General features: G+C 46.5%; 1 long non-coding RNA gene across 1 annotated transcript; it reads right to left on the minus strand.

Annotated features, from left to right (window-relative positions):
• Positions 1-15701: 15701 nt before the first annotated feature.
• LOC128045109 (uncharacterized) lies at positions 15702-19970 on the minus strand. Its single transcript, XR_008199135.1, has 3 exons — positions 19404-19970; positions 17732-17831; positions 15702-16842 (listed from the first exon to the last, which is right to left on the minus strand). It is a non-coding gene; the product is annotated as an uncharacterized LOC128045109 (long non-coding RNA).

The following is a 19970-nucleotide window of genomic DNA, read 5'->3' on the forward strand; positions in this document are numbered from 1 at the left end:
AACCATAGCCTTGACTAGACAGACCTTAGTCGGCAAAGTAATGTCTCTGCTTTTGAATATACTATCTAGGTTGGTCATCACTTTTCTTCCAAGGAGTAAGTGTCTTTTAATTTCATGGCTGCAGTCACCACCTGCAGTAATTTTGGAGCCCCCAAAAATAAAGTCTGACACTGTTTCCACTGTTTCCCCATCTATTTGCCATGAAGTGATGGGACCAGATGCCATGATCTTCGTTTTTTGAATGTTGAGCTTTAAGCCAACTTTTTCACTCTCCACTTTCACTTTCATCAGGAGGCTTTTTAGTTCCTCTTCACTTTCTGCCATAAGGGTGGTGTCATCTGCATATCTGAGGTTATTGATATTTCTCCCGGCAATCTTGATTCCAGCTTGTGTTTCCTCCATCCAGCGTTTCTCATGATGTACTCTGCATATAAGTTAACTAAGCAGGGTGACAATATACAGCCTTGACGTACTCCTTTTCCTATTTGGAACCAGTCTGTTGTTCCATGTCCAGTTCTCACTGTTGCTTCCTAACCTGCATACAGATTTCTCAAGAGGCAGGTCAGGTGGTCTGGTATTCCCATCTCTTTCAGAATTTTCCACAGTTTATTGTGATCCACACAGTCAGAGGCTTTGGCCTAGTTAATAAAGCAGAAATAGATGATTTTCTGGAACTCTCTTGCTTTTTCCATGATCCAGTGGATGTTGGCAATTTGATTTCTGGTTCCTCTGCCTTTTCTAAAACCAGCTTGAACATCAGGAAGTTCACGGTTCACGTATTGCTGAAGCCTGGCTTGGAGAATTTTGAGCATTACTTTACTAGCATGTGAGATGAGTGCAATTGTGCGGTAGTTTGAGCATTCTTTGGCATTGCCTTTCTTTGGGACTGGAATGAAAACTGCCCTTTTCCAGTCCTGTGGCCCATTCCCTGTGTTCCTCTAAATAGGATTCTGCCACTTCTCCCATCAAGATGTAGGCTCTGAGCCTCCTCCCCTCCAACCTGGGTGAGCTGTGACTACTTTGACCAACAGAGAGAGTGGACAGTGCACCATTACATGTTTTCCAAGTTCAGGTCATAAAAGACCACACAACTTCTGCCTGTGTCTGAAATGCCTGCTCTCGGGGAAGTCAGACACCAAGTAAGAAGTCCAGCTACTCTGAGGCTGCTTGGCTGGAAAAGCCACACACGTAAGCACTGCGTTCAACGACGCCCCTGATGAGCTGGCATGGGCAACAGCCATCAGTGACTGCCAGCCAAGTTCAGCGAGTCATCTTGGACATCCATCCCAGGGGAACCCTCATACTAGGATTCTGAGCCCCAGCCAACATCTGACTACAACCTTGAGAGAGACCCTGAGCAAGGACTGCCTGGCTGAGCCCTTTATGAATTCTGACCCAGAAAATCACAAACTAAATAAGGTTTCTTTTTTTAAAGTGAAGTATAATTGATTTGACAATAATGCATTAGTTTCACTTTACTAAGTGATTCAGTTTCTCATATATATGTATATATATATATTTGTTGTTGTTCACTCAGTTGTGTCTCTTTGTGACCCCATGGACTATAGCACGCCAGGCTTCCCTGCCCTTCAGTATCTCCCAGAGTTTGCTCAAACTCATGTCTGTTGGAGTCCATGATGCCATCCAACCATCTCATCCTCTGTTGCCCTTTTCTCCTCCTGCCCTCCATCTTTCCCAGCATCAGAGTCTTTTCAAATGATTCAGCTCTTCGCATCAGGTGGCCAAAGTACTGGAGCTTCAGCTTCAACATCAGTGCTTCCAATGAGTATTCAGGATTGATCTCCTTTAGGATTGTCTGGTTGGATCTCCTTGCAGTCCAAGGGACTCTCAAGAGTCTTCTCCAGCACCACAATTCAAAAGCATCAATCCTTTGGCACTCAGCTTTCTTTATGGTCCAACTCTCACATCTGTACGTGACTACTGGAAAAACCATAGCTTTGACTACAGAACTTTGTTGGCCAAGTGATGTCTCTGCTTTTTAATACGCTAGGTTGGTCATAGCTTTTCTTCCAAGGAGCAAGCATCTTTTAATTTCATGGCTGCAGTCACCATCTGCAGTGATTTTGGAGCCCCCAAAAATAAAGTCTGTTACTGTTTCCATTTTTTCCCCAACTATTTGCCATGAAGGGATGGGACCTTATGCCACGATCTTAGTTTTTTGAATGTTGAGTTTTAAGCCAGCTTTTTCACTCTCCTCTTTCACCGTCATCAAGAAGCTGTTTAGTTCCTCTTAGCTTTCTCCCATTAGGGTGGTGTCATCTGCATATCCGAGGTTATTGACATTTCTCCCGGCAGTGTTGATTCCATCTTTAGCTTCATCCAGCCTGACATTTCACATTATGTACTTTGCAAATAAGTTAAATAAGCGGGGTGACAATATACAGCCTTGATGTACTCCTTTCCCAATTTGGAACCCATCCATTTTTCCATGTCCTGTTCTAACTGTTGCCTCTTCACCTGCATACAGGTTTATCAGGAGGCAGGTAAAGTGGTCTGGTATTCTCATCTCTTGAAGAATTTTCCAGTTTGTTGTGATCCACACAGCCAAAGGCTTTAGTGTAGTCGACACAGAAGTAGATGTTTTTCTGGAATGCCTTTGCTTTTTCTATGATCCAGTAGCTGTTGGCAATTTGATCTCTGGTTCCTCTGCCTTTTCTAAATTCAGCTTGTACATGGGAAGTTCGCAGTTCACATATTGTTGAAGCCTAGCTTCAAGAATTTTGAGCATTACCTTGCTAGCATGTGAAAATGCAGTTGTGTGGTAGTTTGAACATATATAAATAGAGTTTTCAGATTATTTTCCATTATAGGTTATTACAGGACACTCAGTTAACTCCCTGTTATGCAGTAAATCCATGTTGCTTATCTATCTTATTTATAGTAGTTTGTAGATACAAACTAATCCCATAGTGCTAATTTATCCCTCCCCTCTTCCTTTCCCCTGTGGTAACCGTGTTTGTTTTCTACATCTGTGAGTCTGTTTCTGTTTTGTATGTAGATTCATATGTATTATTTTTTAGGCTCTACATAAGTGATATCATTTAATATTTGTCTTTCTTCACTAAGAAAGTAAGTCATTTGAGTTAATTCACTAAGTATAATGGGTCTTCCAAGTGTCGCTAGTGGTAAAGAACCCGCCTGCCCATGCAGGAGACACCGGAGATGCGAGTTCGATCCCTGGGCTGGGAAGATCCCCTGGAGGAGGGCATGACAAGCCACTCCAGTGTTCTTGCCTGGAGAATCCCATGGACAGAGGAGCCTGGTGGGCTACAGTCCCTGGGGTCACAGTCAGACAGGACTGAGCAACTAAGCACACACGCACGCACCAAGTATAATACTCTCTGAGTCCATCTGCAAATGGCGACATGTCATTCTTTTTTATGGCCGAGTAATATTCCATCATGTATATAAACCACATCTTTTTAAGCAGATCATCTATTGATGGGCACTTGGGTTGTTTCCATATCTCAGCTGTTATAAATAGTGCTGTTGTGAATGCTGGGATGCATGTATCTTTTTTAAATAGAGTTTTCATATTTTCCAGATGTATGCCCAGCAGTGGGAATGCTGGATCATATGGTAGTTCTATCTTTAGTTTTTAAAGGAACTTCCATTCTGTTTTCCATAGTGGCTGCACCGATTTACATCTCCAGCAACAGTGTAGGGAGGTTCCTTTTCTCCACACCCTCTCCAGCAAAATAAGTTTTTTTAAGCTGCTAAGTTTGGGGGTGACTTGTTACACAACAGTAGTAGCATGAAGAGCAATTTCGTACCCAGAGTGGGGTGTTAATACACCAAAAACTCAAAATGCACAGTACTGTCCTGGGACTGGGCAGTAGGCACCTGGAAGGAGCTGAGAAGACTCTTGGTGGAACCCTGATGGGCCACAGGCTGTGGATGATGCTGAGTGAGCGAAATGCTGGAAGATGGAGGAAAATCACTGCTAGACACTGATGGAAAGCTTAGCAAAACTGTTGGCAATAATGTAGGAAATAGAAACCTGTGCCCAGTGAACGTGGTGGCTCTGGCATAGGAGATTTCCAGGGAAAATACTGGAAGTTCCAACTGCACCTGAGTGACAGGTCTGAAGCAAGCAGGACCAGGCCAAGCACAAATGAAGAGGTTGTCATAAACTGCCCTGTTTGGGGTCCACAGGAGGTCACAACGATAACTGAACAACCTTGTTATTCAGCCTTGCTTTGTGCACTGTGAGAAAGGACTGGAAAAGGAAGAAAATGACAAATAACTGTTCTGTTTTCTGTGGCAATGGGGAAAGGAATTTTATAGCAACTCTGGTTTGGGGAAATTTGAGTAAGTGTCAGAAAAGCTCTCACACTGTGCGAATTTAATTGGCAGTGCTATTTTTATTGTGAAACGTGTCCTTTAAGAAAGGGGGAGAGGGACCTCCCTGGTCATCCAGTGCCTAATAAGATTCCACCTTGGAACCCCTGGTTGGATAACTGAGATCCCACATGCTGTGGGGTGACTAAGCCCACACACGGCAACTAGAGTGGCCGTGTGCCCCAACGAAAGACAGTGTGGTGAAGATCTTGTACGCTGAGACCTAAGACCCGATGCAACCAAGTTAATTAATTCATTGAGTAAAAAGAGGATGTGGGTTCGGTTCCTGGTCAAGGAACTAAGGTCCCATGTGCCTGGCAGTGGGAGAGGGGCAGAGAACTGAGAACACCACGTGCCTGCCCGGGGCCAGGCACTGGCCTCTCACAGCTGCATGGGGAAAGTCATATTGGCGATGGATGGGGCTGCAGAAGGTGTCCCTTGAGTCTTCAGGTGAGAGCCAAGTAGCAGTTGTGTGAGAAATCTACCTAAGGCTGAAGAAGGAAAAACCAGGAAGGAAAAGCTGCTATTACCGTTCCCCACGGCCACAGAAGACAGCAGCTATTTGTCTTGTGTTCTTTGCTCTTCCAGTCCTTTCTCACAGTGCACAAAACCAGCCTGAATAACAGTTGTGCAATGATTCTTGCTGCATTCCTGCAGTTCATACAGGGCCAGGAGTAGTTCCTGTATCCACTAGCCAGAGTGGAAAGTCTTCTTTGAAAACTGGCTGTGATGTTAAGATGCCAAAATAAATTCCCTGTGGGCAAAGGGCAGAGCTGGAATGCATGGGTGTAGGGCAGCTAGGCCTCCACAAGGGGTAGAGAGGACTTGGGTTGGCAGGTGGGACAGTTAACTTGGGATCACTTCATAAGGGTCCTGAATGCCAAGAGGGTGAGTGAAGCTCGATGGGGGAATCATAGACATTTTTACCATTAGCAAAATCTCAGCCTCCCACAAGGTGATGGGTGGGTGCAGCCTCTCCTGGCTCTACCTACCCGCTCTCCCCAACCCCCGCGCCATCTTCAATCTGTAGCCATTCAGAACTATAAACCCCTGTTATTAGGGCAGAAAGAGCCCCAGAGGCCTTGTAATCCCACTACTCCACGTTAGACAGGAAATGTGGCCCACTCTGAGACCCCTCCTTTTTTCAGATTCAACTTATTGGCTTCTCTTGATCTCAGTGTTGGGGTGCCCAAGGGCCTGGCCCTCTCTTCGCTTCAGTTTCCTGTCTTCTGAAGTCATCTTCATTTGTTCTGTGGCTTTAAAGATCCCAACATTCTGATGACCTGTCCATGCAGGACTCTAGTCCTGACCTCTTCTCGGAACTCACATGCATACATACATACGTCCCCAGCCGTCTGCTCACCATCCCCACCTGGATGGCTAACAGACATCTTGGATTAAACACCTTCCAAATACAACTCCTGCTCTTTTCCCCAAAACTTGTCCTCTCCAATCTTTGCACCTCACCATCCACCCAGAGGATCCTACGGAAACCTAGGTGTCACCCTCCATTCCTACCTTCTTTCACCCCCGTGTCCAGTTCAGTGGAAGGTCTTGCCTGTCCTCCTTGGAAAGCTTGGATATCCCATTTCTGCCACCATGATCGCACACACCAAGCCCTGCTATTTCTTTCCTAGATGAATGAGATTGTCTTCTCTCTCTTAGACTCCTTGCCCTCCTAATTTTCCAGAAAAGGAGAGAAATCTTTGAAAACATGACTCAGTCCATTGCCCTCCTGGCTCTAAGTCTTCCAATTGCAAGACCCTCATCGTGGGCATTTAGGTGAGCAATAGCAATTTTATATTTGTGAATATAATTTGACTTTCCATAAATGAGACTTGATCAACACTTTCTGAAATTTTTTAACTAGAAAAATAGATTTACCATGAAACTTTCATCCTCTATTCACTTAATACTATGAGAAAAAAAAGAAATAGCTCATCATTATTTACTTCTTATATAAAAAAGGTCTTTGCTACTTTATCTCCATTGGGCACATAATTTTCTGCTATTTTGAGTAATTAATTTCTGTGGGTTTAAACAATTTTTTTTGGAGTATAATTGATTTACTGTATTGTATTAGTTTCTGTCTAGCAAAGTGAATCAGTCATACATGTACATACATCCACTTTTTAAGATTCTTTTCCCATATAGGTCATTATGCCAAAGAACTGATGCTTTTGAACTGTGGTGTTGGGGAAGACTTGATAGTCCCTTGGACTGCAAGGAGATCCAACCACTCCATCCTAAAGGAAATCTGTCCTGAGTATTCACTGGAGGAACTGATGCTGAAGCTGAAACTCCAATACTTTGGCCACGTGATGCAAAGAACTGACTCATTTGAAAAGACCCTGATGCTGGGAAAGATTGAAGGTGGGAGAAGCGGGTGACAGAGGATGAGATGGTTGGATGGCATCACTGATTCAATGGACATAAGTTTGAGCAAACTCTGGGAGTTGATGATGGACAGGGAGGCCTGGCGTGCTGCAGGGGTCGTAAAGAGTCGGACACGACTGAGTGACCGAACCGACTGATAGGTCTTTACAGAGTACTGAGAAGACGTCCCTGTGCTAAACAGTAGGCCTCATTAGTTACGTATTTTGCACATCGTGTGGGTTTTTTTTTCCTTTTATAACTGAGATTTTATTGGTTGTTTGGAGGATCACTGCACAGACATTCCAATCTGTACACAATTCTTCACATACGTACCAGAAATCTGAAATGTCATGTAGCTGTGGTTCTTAACAGTTATTCCAGGGACTTTCCAGCTTTGGAGCAAACTTTCCTTAACAGCATATCAAGTACCAATATCTTCAAATGTTGATATGGTGTTACATCATCAGTCCCACTGATTCACAATTCAGTATCATATACACTACATACCCAAACTGTCAATCGTTCACAGCACATTAACCAAATTACTAGGAAAACGGGACTACCACGACCAAAGGTGTTATAGTATAGTGCACGAAATTCTGACCAGGAGAGCCACGATCAGAAAGTGGTTTGCTGTAGGAAATAATTCTCCCAAAACAACATGGGAAGAGAAGTAATTTAAAGTGTTCAAGACATTAAACGCACAAGTGACTCCAAACTACCATTCAGTATGCTTTTGTATCATAGGGTATAAAAGCTGCCCCCATCTATGGAGTGCTAAGCTGACACCCGAGACAATCAAAGCCTCCCGTACCCAGTACCCACTATGTTCTGGTTGCACCAAAAAATAAACAGCCAGCAAATGATTTCACCTCTTAAAGCATTTACACTTGAAAAATGGGGTGAGGCGGGATTCCCTCCTTTTAAAAAATGTTTCTAGAGCTACTAAAAAACGTGCATTTGCAAAATAGTTGATAAAAATATTCCTCTGGATTGCACAAGAAGGGAAACGGACCACCGACAGGACTCGTGTGTGGTTATTGATCAGACTTGGCTTCTCTCTCTTCTGCTTCATCAGAGGCTGGGCTCTCCCCGTTTTTAGTCTCTCCATTTTCTGCAAGTAAGTCTTTAGTCTCCTGGTTGGCCACTTCCGCCTGTTTTCCCTTTGCTCCTCTTTTCCCTTTTGTCTGAAGATTTATCCTTTCCCGCCGCCTTTTTTGGCTTCGTTTCCACTTTTGCAGGAGCCGGTTTAGCTGACAACCTCGCCGATCTCCTCTTGGGCTCCTCCTTCGCCGACCCCTCGCCGGAGCTGACCTTACTCTTGGGCATCGTGGCGACCGGGCGGGCGAGAGCCGGGTACCTGAGGGCCGCGGCGCGCCGAGAGCCTTCGCAAAGCTGAGTAGCCTGACCTCCTCCCGCCCGCCCGAGCTGCTGGGACCCGTGGTGGGGGTGGTGGGAGACCGTGTGGGGTTTTTTAAGGAGACTTTTTACTGAAGTAAAACCATACTTCAAGTACACAAATCATATGTGTACAGCTTGCTGGATTTTCACAAAGTAAAGTGAAAGTGAAAGTCGCTCAGTCACCTCCGACTCTGCGACCCCATGGACTGTAGGCCGCCAGGCTCCTCTGTCCATGGAATTCTCCAGGCCAGAATACTGGAGTGGGTAGTAGTTCCCTTCTCCAGGGGATCTTCCCAACCCAGGGATCAAACCCAGGTCTCCCACATTGCAGACAGATTCTTTACCATCTGAGCCACAAAATAAATACGCCCATTAACCCGGGCCCTGATCAAAAACCAGAACATTTTGTGTACTCCAGAGCCACTTCCAGTCACAGCCAAGATTCAGGCTGCACCACAGTTTTCTCTCACCTGGGTCTGGAGTTACATAAGCGGCATCACAGAGTCCACGCTCCTCCACCCCTGGCTTCTCAGGCTCAACGTTGGTTGATGAGATTCGCCTGCACTCTTAGTAGTTGTAGCTCAGTCCTGCTCATCGCTGTACAGCACTGCTTTGTCTGGGTGTACCACCACTCACTGGCACATCCTCACGCTGAGGAAGAGCTGGGCTCTAGCCAGTCTAGGGCTGTCGCTGAGAGTGCTGCTTTGAACACTGCTCTTCACGTCTTTTGCTGCACATGGTACTTCTTTCCATCGCGATACCCACGGAGATAGAATTACTGGGTCACAGAGCATATTTATGTTCATCTTTGTCGATAACTCTCTTCAGTCGATTTTGTCTGTCTTATCAAGGCTATGATTTTCCCAGTAGTCACGTATGGATGTGAGAGTTGGATTATAAAGAAAGCTGAGCATCGAAGAATTGATGCTTTTGAACTGTGGTGTTGGAGAAGATTGTTGAGAGTCCCTTGGACTGCAAGGAGATCCAATCAGTCCATCCTAAAGGAGATCAGTCCTGAGTGTTCATTGGAAGGACGGATGCTGAAGCTGAAGCTCCAGTACTTTGGCCACCTGATGTGAAGAGCTGACTCATTTGAAAAGACCCTGATGCTGGGAAAGATAGAGGGCAGGAGGAGAAGGGGACGACAGGGGATGAGATGGTTTGATGGCATCACCAACTCAATGGACATGAGTTTGGATAAACTCCAGAAGTTGGTGATAGACAGGGAGGCCTGGCGTGCTGTGGTCCATGGGGTCTCAAAGAGTCAGACAGAACTGAGCTACTGAACTGAACTGAACTGAAATGATACATAACAGAGCTTAAGGAGCTTCCCTTGTAGCTCAGTCAGTAAAGAATCTGCCTGTAATGCAGGAGAGCTGGGTTTGATCCCAGGGTCAGAAATATCCCCTGAAGAAGGAAATGGCAAATCACTTCAGTATTCTCACCTGGAGAATCCCATAGACAGAGGAGCCTGGTGGGCTACAGTCCATGGGGTCGCAAGAGTTGGACATGACTGAGCAACTAAACCACCAACCACCACCATACATAATAGAAGATTGACCATTTCAGCCATCTCCTTCCTTTCTTTCTTGCCACATCATGTGGCATGTGGGATTGAACTCAGGTCCCCTACAGTGGGAGTGCAGAGTCCCAGCCACTGGCTGCCAGGAAAGCGTGATTTCAGCCATTTTTAAGTGTACAATTCAGTGGCGTTCAGCGCATTCACAATATTGTGCCACCATCATTATCTGTTTCCAGAGCTTTCCACTATCCCAAACAGAAGCTCTGCACCCATTAAATGACATCTCCTTATCCCTCCCTTCCTCCCACCCCTGGTAACCCAATTCTACTCTGTTTCTGTGGATTTGCCTGCTCTAGGTACTCATATAAATGGAATCATAAATCATTAGTTCTTTTGTGTTTGGCTTATTTCACCTAGCAAAACGTTTCTAAGATTCATCCTTGTTGTAGAATGTATTAGAACTTCATTACTTTTTTTTTTTTTTTGCTAAATAGTATCCTCTTGTATAAATATACATTTTGTTTAACATTCATCTATTGAGGCACATGAATTGTTTCTACCTTTTCTCTATTGTGTATTCCCAAAGAAAGACAATGCCAAAGAATGTTCAGACTACTGCACAACTGCACTCATCTCACATGCTAGCAAAGTAATGCTCAAAATTCTCCAAGCCAGGCTTCAACAGTACATGAACCGAGAACTACCAGATGTTCAAACTGGATTTAGAAAAGGCAGAGGAACCAGAGATCAAATTGCCAACTTCTGTTGGATCATCAAAAGAGCAAGAGAGTTCCAGAAGACCATCTACATCTGCTTTATTGACTATGCCAAAGCCCTTGACTGTCAGTTCAGTTCAGTTCATTCGCTCAGTCATGTCCGACTCTTTGCAACCCCATGAACCACAGCACGCCAAGCCCCCCGTCCGTCACTAATTCCCGGAGCTCACCCAAACCCATGTTCATCAAGTTGGTGATGCCATCCAACCATCTCATTCTCTGTTGTCCCCTTCTCCTCCTGTCCTCAATCTTTCCCAGCATCAGGGTCTTTTCAAATGAGTCAGCTCTTCGCATCAGGTGGCCAAAGTATTGGAGTTTCAGCTTCAACAACAGTCCCTCCAGTGAACACCCAGGACTGATCTCCTTTAGGATGGACTGGCTGGATCTCCTTGCAGTCTAAGGGACTCTCAAGACTCTTCTCCAACACCACAGTTCAAAAGCATCAATTCTTTAGCACTCAGCTTTCTTTATAGTCCAACTCTCACATCCATAACGTGACCACTGGAAAAACCATAGCCTTGACTGTGTAGATCACAACAAACTGGAAAATTCTTAACGGGATGGGAATACCAGACCACCTGACCTGCCTCCTGAGAAATCTGTATACAGATCAAGAAGCAACAGTTAGAACTGGACATGGAACAACAGACTGGTTCCAAATCGGGAAAGAAGTACATCAGGGCTGTATATTGTCACCCTGCTTATTTAACTTATATGCAGAGTGCATAATGTGAAATGCTGGGCTAGATGAAGCACAACCTGGAATCAAGATTGCTGGGAAAAATATCAATAACCTCAGATATGCAGATGACACCACCTTTATGGCAGAAAGCAAAAAAGAACTAAAGAGCCTCTTGATGAAAGTGAAAGTGGAGTGAAGATGTTGGCTTAAAACAACATTCAGAAAACTAAGATCATGGCATTTGGTCCCATCCCTTCATGGCAAATAGATGGGGAAACAGTGAGAGACTATTTTTTGGGCTCCAAAATCACAGCAGATGGTGACTGCAGCCATGAAATAAAAAGACACTTGCTCCTTGGAAGAAAAGTTATGACCAACCTAGATAGCATATTAAAAAGCAGAGACATTACTTTGCCAACAAAGGTCTGTCTAGTCAAAGCTGTGGTTTTTTCCAGGGGTCATGTATGGATGTGAGAGCTGGACTGTGAAGAAAGCTGAGTGCCAAGAATTGGTGCTTTTGAACTGTGGTGTTGGAGAAGACTCTTGAGAGTCCCTTGGACTGCAAGAAGATCCAACCAGTCCATCCTAAAGGAGATCAGTTCTGAATATTCATTGGAAGGACTGATGTTGAAGCTGAAACTCCAATACTTTGGCCACCTGATGGGAAGAACTGACTCATTTTTGAAAAGACCCTGATGCTGGGAAAGATTGAAGGCAGGGGGAGAAGGGGATGACAAAGGATGTGATGGTTAGATGGCATCACCGACCTGATGGACATGAGTTTGAGTTGGCTCCAGGAGTTGGTGATGGACAGGGAGGCCTGGTGTGCTGCAGTCCATGGGGTTGCAAAGAGTCGGACATGACTGAGCGACTTAACTGAATTGGTTTGAGTCCCTATTTTCAGTTCTTTTGGGTTTTTGCCTAGGAGTGGACTTGCTAGATCATAAAGTAGTTTTAGTGTAAATTTCTGGAAACTATCAAACTGTTTCCCACAGTGACTATAGAATTTTATGTTCTAAACAACAATTGATTTCTCTATTTTTGAAACAAAACTTTATGTATACCTACCTGTGAAATATTAAAATTCATATTAACATAAATATATTTGTAACAATTATATAATTCATTAAGTACATATTTTAAATGTATACTAAATTGTTTTAGACAAACATGGTATCTGTAGTATCTACAAGTCAAATAGTGTAATATTCCAGAAAAGAAGAAAAATATATGCAGAAATGTATCAAAATAATAGGGGACAATTACAAATTGGACTAGAAAAACAGTATTCCAGCAACTAAAAATGAAGGTTCCTTAACACTGACATTATTAGAGCAGAACTACCATCAAATTCAGAGTTAAAGATTCTTATTTGGGAAATAAAGAGAAATATTAGAAATTTCAGATACTTGTGAGTGTGAGCAAAAGTAAGAAGATGCCATTTTGAAATATATTTTTAATAGTTTTATATTATGGTTGCTACTTTGTGATAATAAAAATGGTTTTAATACAACACAGACCCAACAAAGGAAAAGGGTATATTTTACAGAAGCTATTTTAAAGAATTTATTTCACATGATGGCCAATTCTTCCAAATTTTTTTTTCTATTATAATGGCAAATAAATTCACTGTGACTGGTTCATTTATTCACAAGAAGTGTCTTTATTTTTCGTGAATGTTTCCCCACAATACAACAGAATCAAATTTTTGGAACCATCAAAAAGTTTTCAAATATTAGAAAAATTTAAACAAAAGCTGTGACCTTGAAAATTTGATGTCTCATTGTGATGCTAAAATGGGAAGTTTTTGAAAAATATTCAAACTGACAGTTTAATAGATGATGTTTTGCAGAAGATGACAAAATCAAAGAAACAAAAATCACAATATGTTGAGTCATTTTAGATATTACACTTAGAAAACAATTTAAATCTTAAAGAGAATCACAGGAAATTATTGGAAATCCATGTGCCTGGTCTAATAAAATTCAAAACATGTCTATCACGTTACAAGGAAATCACGAGTTCTGAAATACTGTCAAGAAGGAGCAAGTACTTTCTATCTTTTGCTTGTACACAAGATGTAGCCCATTGTGAACAGGCATGTCTGACCATGAGTTCTGCTCACATTAAGAACAATGTCATAACAATAAAGTAAGTTGTACTGACTTGATTGAAATGAAACACGAAACTTTCTAAGTCTAGCTTATGAAATTAGAGGTTGGAAATAAAATTTAAAATGCCTGTGGCCAGATATAGTCTAATGGAGAAAATATAGCATGTTATACAAGAGTTTATATGACATTTTCCCCCAAAATATGGTTATGCCAAATTTGTGCTTCCTCAGCTCATAAAAATGAGCAAAAATGCTGCCCCTGGGAAATCAAACGTTAACCATCTTTTAGCATTTATATATATGTATATGGATACATATAATATACATATATATTTTGTGTGTGAAGTTTTAAAAATGGATGCGCAGATGAGATATTCTTATGTCTGTTCTAAAACCTACATTAAAAACACATCCAGATATCCCATGAAGATAAAGATTAAATGTAAACAAGGTATTTCACATACAAAGGCACTTATACTGAAATATATATTAAATGAAAAGCGTACATCAAAAGCATCTTGGCACAAATGCATTATTTTATACAATCTGTGTAGGATGTTATTCTAAACCAGTGTAAAAGTTAATGTCTATACAATTTTTTAGAAAAGACTATACATTGTTGTATGCTTAGCAGAAGGCCTGTACCTTTGCTTAGAAATAACAAACTTTCAATGTTTGATTAATGTGAAATCTTAACAAAAGATATGGGCTACTGCTTGCACTTTACAGAAGGCAGCTATGCTCACCTCTATGTCACCAATACTGCACTTGAATTTTAAAATTAAAGTATAAAAATTGGAAATGAATCACTAGATGAGTGTCAATTATAAAACTGCATATCAAATGGAAATTAAAGAAATTATAGATGCCTTAATTTTCACATTGTAAATGATTATATGAAAAATTAAAGTGTCTTACATTTTGAATTTTTAAATGGAGAAAAGTTTTCTATGGATACCTCTTACACAAAGCAGCTACTTGACTCAAATATCCTTAAGTCCTATATATCCATCTGATATAGTTTTAAGCAGCATGCAGTATCAGTTATTTACTAACTAGTGTTTGCATCTTCTAAGGCTGATTCACAAATTTGCTTAGTGCAATACTTTCCAATTTGGACATGGCCTTGAGAAGGCTGTTAGCATTCCCAGTCACCATGGCATCCTATAAAACATTTCAGTAAGCTGCAGTAAATGAAAAATTAAGATCACTTCATCAAAAGAAATTAGCATGGCAATTCTCTCCTTTAAAAACAAGTAGTAGACTTTGGAAATATTGATGAGTTCGTTTCCACTAAAACCAGGAAAGCAAAATTATTGGTTGCTTTTTGTATAAATAAGCTATTTTGATATATCTACTTTTCATTTTTCAACAGGTCTTTAACTACTTCGGTGTTCTGGGAACAAAATATTAGCCATTAAAAAATAATTCCCTTTTGCTTTAGGCTCCAGGATTAAATCTGTGGTCGCTCAGATGGTAAAGCATCTGCCTGCAATGGGGGGAGACCCGAGTTCAATCCCTGGGTTGGGAAGATCCCTGGAGAAGAAAATGGCAACCCACTCCAGTACTCTTGCCTGGAAAATTCCATGGACAAGGAGACTGGTGGGCTACAGTCCATGGGGTCACAAAGAGGCAAACAGGACTGAACGACTTCACTCCGTACTTTGTACCAGTATCACAAGGCAGGTTACTGAGTAGTTGCCTCCGAGTGGCCTGGGGGGTCAACCAGCAAGGAGCCTGAGGGAAATTTCTGGGGTGATGGGAACACTCGGTATCTCAATAAGGGTCTGAGTTACAAGAATGCATACACTTGTCAAAAGAGTGACTGCCCACTTCAAGCTGGGCGTTTCACTGCTGTACACTGAAAGACTGTCAGTAATGAACTCTAGCTGATGTACATGCTAATGTACGTAGGGGCAAGCACATTTAAGGCTGAAATTGATTCTGAATGCGCCAAAAATTAAATGAATTAAAGGATGGTTGCCTAGATATTAACAGTCTAGTAAAACGCTGAGTGGGATCATCGCCAGTGGGTGTGCAGGTGTGTAGTGAAAAATCCCACTTTGTGCTTGCAAATTTCCATAACATGTCGAGGAAAAAGGGGCTGAGTCCTCTCCCTCTTGCTCCCAGTGCTGGCCCACCTGAGGGCTGCTCCGGTCTGGGAGTGAGCCCGGAACCCCTTACCCGAGTGTCTCCAGGGGGGCAGGGCTGGGGTACAGTGTCCCCAGAGTGGAGTGGTCAAACCCCAAGGGGCTGGATGGAGCCCGGGAGGATAAGCGGGACCAGAAAGCAGGACCCAGGGCCGGCCCAGGGGAGGGGTGGCGAGGGGCGGGGCCTGGGGCCCTTCTTCCCGTCTCCCCTCCCCTTCTTCCTTCCCTCCTGTCAAGCCAGGGCAGTCAAGGTTGGCAGGTTTGCCGGTAAAGAATGAGCCAGTCCTTTTTAACTTCCATTTATTACACAGCCCACAAACAGAAGAGCAGCCCAAGGCGCCAGCTCCCAGTGGGCCCTAGCCAGGGGACACCAGACAGTGGCTGGGTGGCTGCAGCATCGGGACACCATGGGCCTGGGGCCGCCCTACCTCGCCCAGCCCCCCTGGCTCGGCCTCCTGGGGCACCAGGGGCGCCCAGGCCTCCACAGCGGCTCTTCCCAGGCTCTCACCAACACCGAGATTTAGCTGTGGTTCAAGCCTTGACTGTGTGGCTTGTGGGGGCCCCTACACTTCCTTCTAGGATTTCCCGTCGCTCCTCCACTCCACGGAGACAGGGTGGGGGGTGGGGCCTGACCCTGCTCTGATAAAAATGGAAACAACTCCTGAGCTTAAGGAAAGTGGCTCCCTGTCCCGGAGGAGGTTGGAAAGCCTAGTAAGCAGGGCCCAGGGAGGGCTGTCCCGGGCGGTGTGGACAGAACAGTGCCCACAGCGCACCCTACAACTCTCTGGGTACATCTATCTCAGGGCGCGACAGCCCAGGCTACAGTTTCTAAAACGAGAGAAAAACACACAATTGTCACACTGGACACAGTATGACCGTCTCTGGAGACCCAGGCCTGGGGGACGGTAGGAAGAGCGCAGAGAGGGGCAGGGGTGTGGCCCCCAGGGGCCCCCACTGGACGAGCACCCTGCAAGGGCCCCCAGGGTAAGTGGAATCTAACAGCACAGAGGGACAAGCTGCCATTGCAGACGGGGGTCACGGGGCCCTGTCCCCCCGGGGAGGTGCGCTCTGAAGAGGCCCATGTGGCCAAGGACGGAGTGAGCCCTCCAGCAAAATGCAGAAAAGGATGACGCTCCCCCAGTAGCTTGTGAGGAACCGAATCCTGCCAACGTGAGTGTGCCTGGACCCTCCAGGTGGAGCCTGTGCACAGGCCAGGTGCAGCCTCGCAAGACCTCGAGGCCGAAGCCCCTGCTGGTCTTGGCTCCATCCCCGACCCCCAGAAACTGAGATAACAGAGCTGCGTGGTGCTGCCATGTGCTGGGACAACAGACCGCTGTCTCATCCTCTGCGCTGTGAGCTCCCTGCTCCAGGACCCAGGGAAGGCAGGGGGCGCGTGGGGACTGGACCGCGTGGGAGTCTGCCCAGCCTTCCAGCCGCCAGGGAGCTGCTCCAGGAAGCTGCTGGAGGAGGATAGGTAATGCAGGGGGGCCGACAGGAGGCGGGAGGGAGGTGAGGAGGCTCCAGGAGGGCGCCCCCAAGCCTACCCCCCAAGGGAGGGGCCCTTGTGCTCTACTCTGACCCCCCTCCTCGGACCCTCCTGGTTCTCCAGCCGTGGGGACCAGATTCCCACAGGAAAGTCCTCCTCCACCCGTCCTGCAGGGCTCCCAGGCCACCTCCTCCAGGAAGCCTTCCTTCAGGAGCCTGCTGTCAGAGGCCACTGCACCTTTTCTCAAACCCCCAGCGTTCCTGTTCTTCTCCCATGGCGTTTGTTCCTCAGACACTAATGCTCAAGAAATGTCTGCTCCTCTAAAATCATATTTTCCTTAAGGGCAAGCCCCCACTCCCCTGCACGTGGTACAATCGTCTGCCCTCCTCCTGCTTACAGGGTGTAGGCTGCCCCCTGAGGCTCGTTCTCAGCTTCTCCAAAGCAGGGGGTGCCTCCTGCCCCTCCATCCTGGACCCTCCTTGGCCTGCGGAGGGGCCTGCCTGGTAGGGAGGCCTGGCTACAGACTGGGTCCACGGGAAAGTGTGAGGAACCGCGCAGAGCTGGGCTCCGCCGGGGCTTCCAGCTTTGCGGCCCACTTGCAGCGGGGAGGGTCCCATCTGTGCCCACGTGCCAGCTCGCAGGAGAAAGGTGCTTCTCCCTCCTGACCTGGGCCAAGCACAACCGGCAGACCCTGCGCTCCTGCACCAGGGGCTCCCCTGCCCCTCAGCGGTGTCCACGGGGCAGCGGCCCCTGTTTACCCATCCGAGTCAGGACCAGCAGGCCGGTCTGTGCGCAGGGGGTCAGAGACGGGGTGCGGACCCCCATGCCTCCTGCGGCTCTCCTCCTGCCTCCCCGGGGCTCACCTGGGTACCGTCGGCATGTGTCCTCGGTGGCCCTGAAGCCCTCACGGCAGGGGGACTGCAGCAGCCCAGACGCCTTCCCGGGAAGCCAGGCGCTCAGAGCCTGCGGCGGAGGGGCAGGGAGGGAGCGTCATGTGGCCTGGAGCCGCACAGCCACCCCCAGCCAAGCCCCCGCCCCCGACGCTGGGAGGAGAAGGAAGGCTGGAGGAGAGGCTGGAGCAGAGGCGAGGCGCCAGAGTCCAAAGAATGGGAAGACAAGAGGGAAGAGGACGGAAGAGGCAGAAAAAGGAGGAAGGAGGCAAAACAGGGAGGGGCAGAGGGGCGAGTGGGGACAGAAAGGGGGTTTGGAAGGGATTTGCTCCCACCAGGCTTCCCCGGTGGCTCAGACGGTGAAGCGTCTGCCTGCAGTGCGGGAGACTCGGGTTGGACCCCTGGGTGGGGAAGATGCCCTGGAGAGGGAAATGGCAACCCACTCTAGTACTCTTGCCTGGAAAATCCCATGGACAGAGGAGGCTGGGAGGTTACAGTCCACGGGGTCACAAAGAGTCAGACATGACTGAGCAACTTCACTTTCTTTCTTTGCTCCCACGGTCGCACTTCATGCGCAAAGCAAGGCCAGTGCTATTGTTAAAGCCATTTGAACCCTAACCCACTCCTTCCCAGGACAGCCACTGGCTTTTGCCATCCATGAACATCATCCATTCTCCTCTCAAAACGCAACCTACAGAGAGAGGAGTCCTCTATAATCAACTTACCGAAATGTGCACCCTGCTTCCATACCATAACGCCCTGTCCCCATGACCTGATTTATAATTTTTCTTGGCACGAACACACCACCTGCCAGAGCACATATTTGTCTGTCTCCCTCATTACAGCATAAACTTGAGAAACTTTAGCCACTAGAATGCTGTGCGCTGTGCTTAGCCGCTCAGTCGTGTCTGGCTCTGTGACCCCATGTGACTGGAGCTGCAGAAAGGACTGGGAGAAGTCAGGGAGACCACAGAGCAGCAAGCCCAAGGAAGATGTGGGCTGCAGAGAACAGCCCTGTCTACAACCTGAGAAGGAATGGGCAAAGAGGAAGCAGGAAAACTAGACAGAGAACAGTGTCTTAAGAATGACATTCTTGATAGTGTCGGATGCTCTAACATTTAGGACTTCTCCAGAGACTGCCAGAAGCTTCCAGTAGAATGGTGGGAAACAGAAAACAGTGAAATTTTGTTAGCAGCAAGCAGGTGAGGAAATGAAAAAATGTTTAAGAATGAAGACTGCTCTCAAGAAACCTGTGAAGGAAGAAACAGGCAGACAGTTAACTAGGAGAGACCCAATGAAGTCTGAACAAATTTCCTGGGATGGAGCTGTCAGGGGTGACAGAGAGCATGGCCTGGCCATTGACTGAGATGTCTAGGAGACATACACAATTTCCCCAGGTTAAGCTGGGGCAGGATCTGCAGGGGAGAGGAAGATGGTGCCTGCGTGTCATCTGCCGACAATAGACGGGCAGAATGACAACTAGGAGCAGAACGGATACGGCCACAGTTACCATCTTTGTGGGGAGGGGCCGGTGGGCAACTTTTTGTACCGGGATGGAAGAGCAGAAAAGCCTGGGCGCTCCCAAGAGGAGCTAAAAGCCTCCTCCTTTCAGACCCACTTAAGCCCAGGAACTGTCTTTAAGAACCTGATGAGCTCTGCATTCCTCTGGCTGCTTTTTAACCAGGCACCGCCTTTGTCGACCTCTGGGATGTATTTTAGCAGCCTGGGGCCTCTGTGGGTTCTTGTTTGTCCAGTTCCTCGACAGTAAGGCTCTGGTCGGCCTCATCTCTGTGATCGTTGCACATAACAGGTGTTCACTGCAATTGTAGAGTGAACGGTGGGCAGAGCGGAGGCGCGGTCACGAAACGGTCTGTAAGATTCGTCTTTCCTACTCGAGAAAACTGCTTCCATGACACAGCCTGAAACGACCCCCTTCTTCCTCGACACCAGTCGCTGTCGGCTTTGGTCGCACTTTCCGAGAGGCCGCGGCGCTTTTAACACTCCCGACGGCCAGGTCTCCTGGTGGCCCGAAGTGTTCGGGGACCCTGAGCTGGAGTCGCGGGTGGAAGGCCCGAGCGGCGGGGCGCCGGCGCCCTCATCGCTCCCTTTCCTGGTCCCGGGGCGGCGGAAAGGACCGCAGCCCAGCCTCTGCTGACCAAAGAGCCGCTTAACTGACGGCGCGAGGCGCCTAGGCGCCGTTGGGTTCGTTGGG

Source organism: Budorcas taxicolor, chromosome 3 (genome assembly GCF_023091745.1).
Source record: "Budorcas taxicolor isolate Tak-1 chromosome 3, Takin1.1, whole genome shotgun sequence".
Lineage (NCBI taxonomy): Eukaryota > Metazoa > Chordata > Mammalia > Artiodactyla > Bovidae > Budorcas > Budorcas taxicolor.